A 10267-nucleotide genomic window follows, 5' to 3' on the forward strand; every position below is an offset into this window, starting at 1 on the left:
AGAGAATGCCACTTCTAGTCTGATCTTATCCATCTTGTCCTTGAAGTAGGAAGCAAGATCCTGGACAATGATAGTAGTTAGAGGGTTTGGAGTGAGAGGGTTGAGAAGAGATTTAAATGTGTTAAAGAGGTGGTTGGGTTTAGAAGCTTGAGCAGAGATGATAGATTGGAAGTATGTTTGTTTAGCAGTGGTAGATAGCAGTATATGTGAGGAAATCCTTAGAGTTAAGAGATTTACGCCAATTACTTTCTCCTTTGAAGATAACGTTTTTGGAAAAGGCAGTGACCATCCTGATAAGTATAGGATCCAAACGACTGAGAGAGGCCGAGGGGGGAGGTTAGAGAGAGTAGTTTGGAAGCATCATTGGAACGTGGATTAACAATGGGAATGTTGAAATCACCCATGATGATGGTGGGGAAGTGAAAAGATAAGAAGTCAGGGAACCATGAAGAAATATTCAATAAATTGTTGGTGTGGTCCAGGTCGAGGATAAATCACAACGACGCGCATAAGAATGGATTAAAATCCAAATAGCATGTACTTTAAAAGATGTGAATGTGAGTGACAGGACATTTGGTGAAACTGTGAATGTGCATTGTGGGGACAGAAGTAGTCCAACCTCACCTCCTTGTCTGCCTCCAGGACTGGAGGTGTGGGTCAAATGGAGGCCACCATGTGAAAGGGCTGCCGGTGAATCAGTGTCTGATTGTGTGAAGCAGACTTATCGTTGTGTCTTCAATTGTTTTTCAGTTTTTGAAAAACTGTGTTGTTTAACTGTATTTTCTAAATATGTTGTGACAAAACACTTAGGGGGAATTCAATTGGCCGGGTTACTTGAAAAAGCAGGAAGCCAGGTCCGTAATAACGGTAATAGTTTTTACGCGGCGGTACTTCAGGGGGGATTGAATTCCCCGCTTAGTGTTGTTTAACTGTATTTTCTAAACACATTGTCCGCCAATGCGTCCCCCACTGTATCTCGCCATAACTCAATTTAATATTGGGGGTATGAAATTGTCGGGGCTGGAGTATGTATTGCCACATACATGAGGAAGGGTGTGCACTACATAAAATATTGCGTCAACAGGACTCATTGAATTTACTAAATTGACATTGATGTCCATTTACAAGCCTCAATTTTGTGCTCACGTCACTTTCTGACACCCCCTTCTTCTACCTTCTGATGTCATCACATTTTTAAAGTAATATTGCCACTTTTTAGCGTTTTAATCATACTTTGCCACATTAAATATATCCCCTTCATGAAATCCTGGAGTGGAGGTCAAGGGACAAATTCAGCGCTGCATAGGGGTTAACCTCATTTTAGCCCTGCCTGCCCCACAACTCTATGCTGTGCTCGTGTTATTGTATTATAGGGGTGGAGCTACAATAATTTGATTCACGTCAACAAGGCTTCCTCATCCGGAAGAAAGTTTTGCTCTCCTGGGGGTCTGGGAGAGCTACCCGAAATTTGTGAGTCTTTCAGACAGAGAGTAGGCAAGTATGGTTTTAAACATTCTCTTTTTCTTTTCTAGTTTAGAAGTTTATGATTTTATAAATCATTTTCATTAAACAATCCCTAGCTTTCCAATAATTTGTTAATTATCTGTGTATATCATGCAAGTAATCCTTCTTGTTTTCATTTTTTAAGAATCTTTTGTGCAAAGTGTAATATCCATTTTATTATGTGAACATTTTACAATTATTTTTAGCAATATTCAGATTTTTATTTCTTGTGTTTATGCATTATTATACATTATTTATGATGTATTTTAAACAATATTTTGTAGTGCATGAGATATTATGAATTCCTGGAAATACACACACTGACGGAGCACCATTTTTTAGGGAGATAAATATATCTGAACTCTGATATAACTCCTATGTGCCTGCTGAAATGCTGTTGCCGAAACGCAATCAAAGACAATCAAGACATATGGTCCTGTGCCCTACGTTGAGTGAATGACAGCATGTGCAGCATCAGCAAGAGCTGCATAGGTCACTAAGGATACCAAGATCCATCATTACAGATAAGCATTAAAAATGCATGTACAAACGGAAAGAATAAGTAGAATTGTTGCAAGTACAACTTAGATCTTTTTGGTATACACGGTTTTGAGTCCCTCCTTGTAGCTCTTGTAATCACTATAAGTAATAAGTGCCCTATATCACACAAACATGCATGCGCCCACAAGTGAGGTCAGGTTAACAATATTTTCTTCCTTTTTATAGTCACAGTAATGTATTTCACAATCAATCTTAGAAGCTGACAACTTCTGCATGGATCATAATTCAATCACCATATGCCTTCAAATTGGAATCCAATAACACTAGTTGGTGATATTAAGTCCATGTGTATTTTTTATTAGAATCAATTTAAGTGTGCACACATTCTGGTTGATCTAATAATACTATTAAGGTAATAAAACCAAGCCATTTTTAGAACTTTAGTTTTAAACAGTCAGGTAAAAAACAGTTCCAAGGTTGAAAAATACACCAAAAGTCACCACTCTCATGCACTTTCTTAATTCAAGCAAGTTTACTGCACTTGGCAAATGGGCAAAAGAGGAGAATAAGTTGTGTCCTGGTTGAACTAGGCCAAGTTGGAAGAAATGTTTTGATTCTTGTAAAGTCTTTCATGACTGTTTTAGTTAATCTTTATCAATTATGTGCTTCTCTGAGCAGCTATGTAATTATTTGAAATCTACAAAAATTAATTTGTACAAAAAAGAGGGAAGAGTATTATAAATAAAAACACTGGTACGAAGCCAAAAAGTTATAAGACTGTCCGGGATATCTGCCTCTGCCGGCTCCCTTATCTAATAAACTGTCAAATAATCAAACAGTCAAGCAATATATCACCTCTATTTTGACAGGAAACCACTCCTGACTACCTTTTTATTGATCACAAACTGCACTCTTTACACTTGTGACTTGGAAGTTTACTGTAAGGGGACACATAGGTGAGCATGAGATTTAGGCTGGAATCATATCTTTTAAGTTACAGATTTATCTAGTCCCTTCCCCAACACAGGCACACACTTCCATACCTCTCACACACTTGGGTTCTGCCACCATCTACGTATAAGGCCCGTAGAACAACTATGACTTAATTACCCAAATGTGAACACTCTGCTCTCTGATAGCGAAATTAGTTAACACTTCTCTCATAGGTATTTAAGGGGTTAACACAACCAAGCAATCAACTTCTTCTAAACATGCAGTGAATTTGTTTAGAGTAATAAGGACAGCACTTATAATATTTTTAGATTTAATATACAAAAGAAGTACAATGCTTACAGGTTAAGAAAACAATTAACAAAAGTTGATAAAACATATGGCAAACAGATTTGTAAGATAGACAGCTTATCAATGTTGATTGATATCCCAAAAGGGTGACCATATCTTGTAAGTGATCTTCTCTCTTTAAAGACACTTTTTCCACCTTTCCCCTCCTACTGGGATGTGGTCTCCAGGGGAAGCTAGTGACAAATTTTACAACCACAATTTACATCTTCCTTAATGCTAAATGCAACATATCTTTGAGAGTCACACCGACTCAATTTTATTATTAATAAATTGAATACAAATTTACCAATTTATAGATACCAAACATGCAAAGGACAAGTGGATTAGTTGATCTGGTGCTCATTTCTTCTCATTCCGAATGACAGACAGTTGTATTTGATGTGTGGGTTGCAATTCATCATGCTATTTATGAATATGTGGCTGATCATTAACTATATTGATCGTAAGTGGTATTTTGAAAATGGAATTATATTTGTCTATATAAAATATAGAAAGACATCATGTGGTCTCCTTGTGTAAGTCTATTCAGATGCCAAAAAGCACTCCAGTACCAGGACATAGCTCACCCCAGGGGGGCATTTGAAGCCAACACAGTTGACAATGTTATCACAATACAGTATTTCTGCTCTCACATTTTACACATGAAATTATTCATTAACCCTTTGCGGGTTACGCTTTGAAGTCATCTTCATTTAACTTACAGAGAAACAGAAATTATAAATGGATTCATTTGATATACAATATTTACAATGCAGTCCCTTATAATTATGCTTTATTCACCACAGTTAAATAATTTGTCAATCCTTACAACTGTAATTCTAGTTTTCTAGGTAATGAACTGCATAGGACAGTTTACAAAAGAAAACATTTTCTGTGACTTTAAAAAAAACAAACAAATGTTGTGGCCTAAAACAGAGGATCCTAACAATTGGTTCCTTAAACCATTATGGCTTTAGCACAACTTAGTTAAACTACTAGATAATATATTAATAATTATATTTTAATATTTCATACAATTACCTACAATTCTAACAACTAAAATCTCTCTCTCTAAATAAAAGAAGTTTGCTTGGTTTGTTTATTGGCAAATATCCTCCATAGCCTCAAGGTAAAGCTGCCACATCTTACATAGTTATTTAATATGGAAAAAGTAACCTATTAAGACCACATAGCAACAAAGCGACAGAGCAACATATATTGAAAAAATAATTTTTTGGTTGTAAACAATTGTTTGCCTCTCGACAACACGACAAAGCAACAAATCTTATTTTCTAAATAACATTTTTGGTCAATTTACCAAATAATTGGCCAATACATAAAAACTGCTACACACTACAAACCGGACCCTTCTTGACTATTTTGACCCGGGGAGCATCCTCTGAGCTTGTATTCAGACACCCCTGCACTGATTGGGATGAAAACAATGCAGGATTTAGGGTCCCAGTCGGAGCTCCCGTTGGTGTGCGCTGGGCAGAACTTTGACCAAGGAAGCCTTTTCTGAGCCTTCCATTGGATGAAAACTTCAGACTAGTAACATTGGATTCCAGATTACATACTAGCGGGTTAATGTCCCAGTCGGACCTCCCATTGATGTACACTGTGCAGAACTTTGACCCAGGGAGCCTGTTCTGGGCCTGGATGACATTTAATATAAACACAAAAACAGCACTGGGCAGCCACCTCACGGGCGTGTTGGAACAACTGCTAAGCTGCTAATTATTTTTAAAAGGTTGACACTGACATTCAACTCATTGATAACTTAGTAGCTTGAAGATTTCAATCTGGGCAACGCCGGGTACTTCCGCTAGTATATAATATATTCAATATACATGATATATACATTATACATTATTAATTTAAAAGTGAATTACAGACCTAGAAGCGTACTTCTAGATTTCTGATATAAAATATACATAACCTTTGTTGGAACAGGTCTTTTTTTACTATTGAAATAAAATATAAGTGTTCAGTCACAATCACAAAACAAAAATTTGGTTAAAAAAGGGTGAAACTTTTGAAGTACTGCAAAAAAACACATTATACTGACTGTTAGGCTGTACTAAAATGTAAGCTCTACTGGGACAGAGACTACATCAATAGTACATATGTTCAGTACAGCACTGCACAATATGATGGAGCTAGCTATATAACTAAACATTAATAAATATCAGTCCAAATGTCAGATATTGGCTGTGATATTTTAGCATGTTTCGCGTATACTTACGCCTAAATTCAACAAGGAGCGCATGTGACGATACGTGTGGTGATGAATATGGGTGTAGGTCTGCTGTGCTCTACTAGACAAGACACTGCAGGATAAGTGTCTTAGTGGTTAGTACTTCTGCCTCACAGCACTGAGGTCATGAGTTTTGATTCCCGAGCATGACCTTATCTTTGTGGAGTTTGTATATTCTCCATGTGTTTGCGAGGGTTTTCTCGAACAATCCAAAAACTTACTAGTAGGTGAATTGGCTGCTATCAAATTGACCCTAGTCTCTCTCTCTGGCTGTGTGTATGTATGTTAAGGAATTTAGACTGCAATCTCCAATGGGGCAGGGACTGTTATGAGTTCTCTGTACAGCGCTGCGGAATTAGTGGTGCTATATAGATGATGATGATAGGTCCAATACATATTTGGAATATAAAAAAAATCACAAAAAAAACCGCACAAAAAAACCCCAAAACATTATTCAAGTAATGTGACCTCTTAATATAGGCATTAATGATAAAATAAAAAAATATATATATTTTATGGGGGGAGGTGGGAATAAAAAAACATTAGGATTTTATGTCTACTGTACATATTTTTTTTTTTTTAACAGTTGCTCCTGATTGCAAACAGATGTAATACCATACAGTCAAGTCCATAAATATTGGGACATCGACACAATTCTCATATTTTGGGCTCTATACACCACCACAATGGATTTGAAATGAAACGAACAAGATATGCTTTAACTGTGGACTTTCAGCTTTAATTTGAGGGTATTTACATCCAAATCAGGTGAACGGTGTAGGAAGTACAATGGATTCTATATGTGCCTCCCACTTTTTAAGGGACCAAAAGTAATGGGACAATCGACTCAAAAGCTATTTCATGGACATGTGTGGGCTATTCCCTCGTTATTTCATCATCAATTAAGCAGGTAAAAGGTCTGGAGTTGATTCTAGGTGTGATACTTGCATTTGGAATATGTTGCTGTCGACTCTCAATATGAGATCCAAAGAGCTGTCACTATCAGTGAAGCAAGCCATCATTAGGCTGAAAAATCAAAACAAACCCATCAGAGAGATAGCAAAAACATTAGGTGTGGCCAAATCAACTGTTTGGTACATTCTTAAAAAGAAAGAACGCACTGGAGAGCTCAACAACACCAAAAGACCCGGAAGACCACGGAAAACAACTGTGGTGGATGACAGAAGAATCTTTCCCTGGTGAAGAAAAACCTCTTCACAACAGTTGGCCAAATCAAGAACACTCTCCAGGAGGTAGGTGTATATGTGTCAAAGTCAACAATCAAGAGAAGACTTCACAAGAGTGAATATAGAGGGTTCACCACAAGATGTAAACCAGATTAGAGTTTGGCAAACAACATCTAAAAAAGCCATTACAGTTCTGGAACAACATCCTATGGACAGATGAAACAAAGATCAACTTGTACCAGAGTGATGGGAATAGAAGAGTATGGAGAAGGAAAGGTCATGATCCAAAACATAGCACCTCATCAGTGAAGCATGGTGGTGGTAGTGTCATGGCGTGGGCATGTATGGCTGCCAATGGAACTGGTTCCCTTGTATTTATTGATGATGTGACTGCTGACAAAAGCAGCAGGATGAATTCTGAAGTGTTTCGGGCAATATTATCTGCTCATATTCAGTCAAATGCTTCAGAACTCATTGGACGGCGCTTCACAGTGCAGATGGACAATGACCCGAAGCATACTGCAAAAGCAACCAAAGGTTTTTTAAGGCTAACAAGTGGAATGTTATGCAATAGCCAAGTCAATCACCTGACCTGAATCCAGTTGAGCATACATTTCACTTGATGAAGACAAAACTGAAGGGAAAATGCCCCAAGAACAAGCAGGAACTGAAGACATTTGCAGTAGAGGCCTGGCAGAGCATCACCAGGGATGAAACCCAGTGTCTGGTGATGTCTATGTGTTCCAGACTTCAGGCTGTAATTCACTGCAAAGGATTTGCAACAAAGTATTAAAAAGTAAAAAAGTTTGATGTAGGATTGTTTAGTTTGTTCCATTACTTTTGGTTCCTTAAAAAGTGGGAGGCACATATAGAAACCGTTGTAATTCCTACACAATTCACCTGCTTTGGATTTAAATACCCTCAAATTAAAGCTGAAAGTCTACAGTTAAAGCACATCTTGTTAGTTTAATTTCAAATCCATTATTGTGGTGTATAGAGCACAAATTATGAGAATTGTGTCGATGTCCCAATATTTATGGACTTGACTGTGTCATTATGCATATTATATGCATATGTCATACTGAGATTACTAGTAATCGGCACTTAGACTAGACCTGTAGCTGGAGCAAGAGATGCATCTAAAAAACAAGTACTTGAGAGATGGCCAGAGCTTGAATCGGATGCTGGCTCGTGCACTTGAGACTGGCACACACTTATTGTACATTGACTATGGGCAAGTTCCCCTTCCCCGCCCTGGTCTGAGCTGGAGGCGTCAGGATTGGCAAGAGGTTGAATGTGAGGGGCAAAGGAGAGGGAGGAGTGATGTATGACACCCAGGCAGAGGAGTTTGAGAACAGAGGAGTTAGTGGTGCTGTCAACAATGATAGAGAGGTCAAGAGGGAAGCAGACTCTTGAAGGAGGGAAGACAATGAGTTCAGGTTTGGTCATGTTAAGTTTAGAAAGCATAAGGACATCTAGGAGGAGACAGTGGAGAGACAACTGGACATCTAAGAGAGGAGGGAAGGGGAGAGATCAGGTGATGAGAGGTAGAGTTAAATGTTGTCAGCATAGAGGTAGTACTGGAGGCCGAATAAACTGATGAATTGACTAAGGTAGGAAGTGTTGTAGAGAAAAAAAAGCAGAGGACAGTACACTGTGGGCATCCCATGGGAAAGATGGATAGGTGGAAAATGGAACAAGAGGTAGAAGCAGAGAAAGAGCAGTTGGAGAGCTAGGAGGTGAACAACAAAAGGACGGTGATCCATAGTGCCAAAAGCCACAAAGTGTTCTATTAGTATAAGTAGCGAGAAGTGGCCTCTGGATTCGGCCGAGAGAAGATCGCTAAGGACTTTGGTCAAGGCAGTTTCTGTGGAGTGGAGGGGGTAGAAGAGAGATTGGAAAGGATCAAGGAGGGAATTGTCAGAGAGGTAGCTGATGAGTCGGTTGTAGATAAGCCACTCAAGTATTTAAGAGGCAAAGAGGAGAGGAGTAAGTGGTTGAGTTTTTTTAAGCATAGGTGAGACAGGAGCATGTTTAAAGGATAAGGGGAAGATGCCAGTGGAGAAGGACAGATTGAAAGGTGAGCAAAGTGGAAGCAGGCAGTGGGGGAGAGGAGGCGAGAAGGTATGGGTTGAAAGGGGCAGGTTGAGGGTGGAGAGGATAATATAAGAGATTGGACATTGTCACCCATAGTGGGGTGGAAAGACTAAAAGAGGTGGTGACTGGAGGGAAAGGAGGCTGGAGTAGTAGGGGTGTCAGAAGAGTAATGGAAGGAGGAGATTTTGTGTCCAATTTTGGAATTGAAAAAAGGAGGTAAGCCAGTGGCAGTAAGGGTGGATTGGAGGGGAGGAGGTGACGTGGTAAAGGTGTATGTTGAAAGCGACAAAAAGGCGGTGGGGATTGAACTGTGAAGAGATGAGACTTAAAGAATGATTGTTTAGCTATGGAGAGGGTGGTAATATAGGATGAAAAGATGAACTTGAAATGAAGGAAGGCTGTCAAGGAACGAGATTACCGCCAGTGGCATTTGGCAGTACATGTGCATTTTTGAAGGAACTGGGTAAATCTGGAGTGCCAAGCTTGGGCTTTAGAGCGGCAAACGTGGACAGAAGAGGCGGGGCAGCAGAGTCAAGAGCAGTTGTGAAGGTGTGGTTGTGAAGAGAGGCTGCTTGGTTGGGGCAGGCCAGGGTGGATAGAAGGGAGAGGAAAGATTCAAGCAAAGAGGCAAAAAGAGCACGATCAAGAACATCAAGATTGTGTCTCGTAAGGGTAGGTTTGGGCATGGGGAAGTACTGTATATTAACCTAGGTGTACCTTGTGGAGTGCTACACGTCCTATTCTCACTCTGCTATCTCCACATGCATGTCCCAAGTTACCTCATCTAAATATGTCCAAAACGGATTTCACCTTCACCATCAGTAACTCCACAATTTTCTTCAGTCTCCTAATATCACTGCCTTGGTGTCATCCGTGACTCTGCCCTCTCATTGACTCCTGACATCTTGTTGCTCTCGGTCGTTTTGGCTGCGCATGTATTCTATAAGACAAGGACTGGCAATCACTTACGGTTTGCCAATAGGTAGAGTTTACCGATTCCTTACTATGATTTTACCATGCTGTTGAATTTTGACATTGGCTCTCCTGACAGCATAAAAATGATACACCTGGTTTCAGCTTGTGAGCCTTTTCTGTTCTGGTTAACCTTGACTTTGATTCTGGATTGCAATTTGGAATATTTATCTCATCTCTACGTCGAATATAGTAAGTATATCTAATCCTATATGGAACCTCCGAGTTTTGTTCCTATAAATGGATGGAATCTAACAACTGGTTAACAAAATTCTATGGGGAAAGATACCACTATGCACCACGATTGCCCTGGGGGAAAGGGAGCACTGTGACATAAGTGACCCTTTTCTGTTATTCAACTCAATTTACTATTTATTGGAAAACTTAAAAATAAAGTAATTAATACAGTTTTAGTACTTTGCATTTCTTTACTACACGGTAGTTTTTTGACTCAAAAATATAAACAATA

Source organism: Mixophyes fleayi, chromosome 1 (assembly GCF_038048845.1).
Source record: "Mixophyes fleayi isolate aMixFle1 chromosome 1, aMixFle1.hap1, whole genome shotgun sequence".
In the NCBI taxonomy this organism is placed as follows: domain Eukaryota; kingdom Metazoa; phylum Chordata; class Amphibia; order Anura; family Limnodynastidae; genus Mixophyes; species Mixophyes fleayi.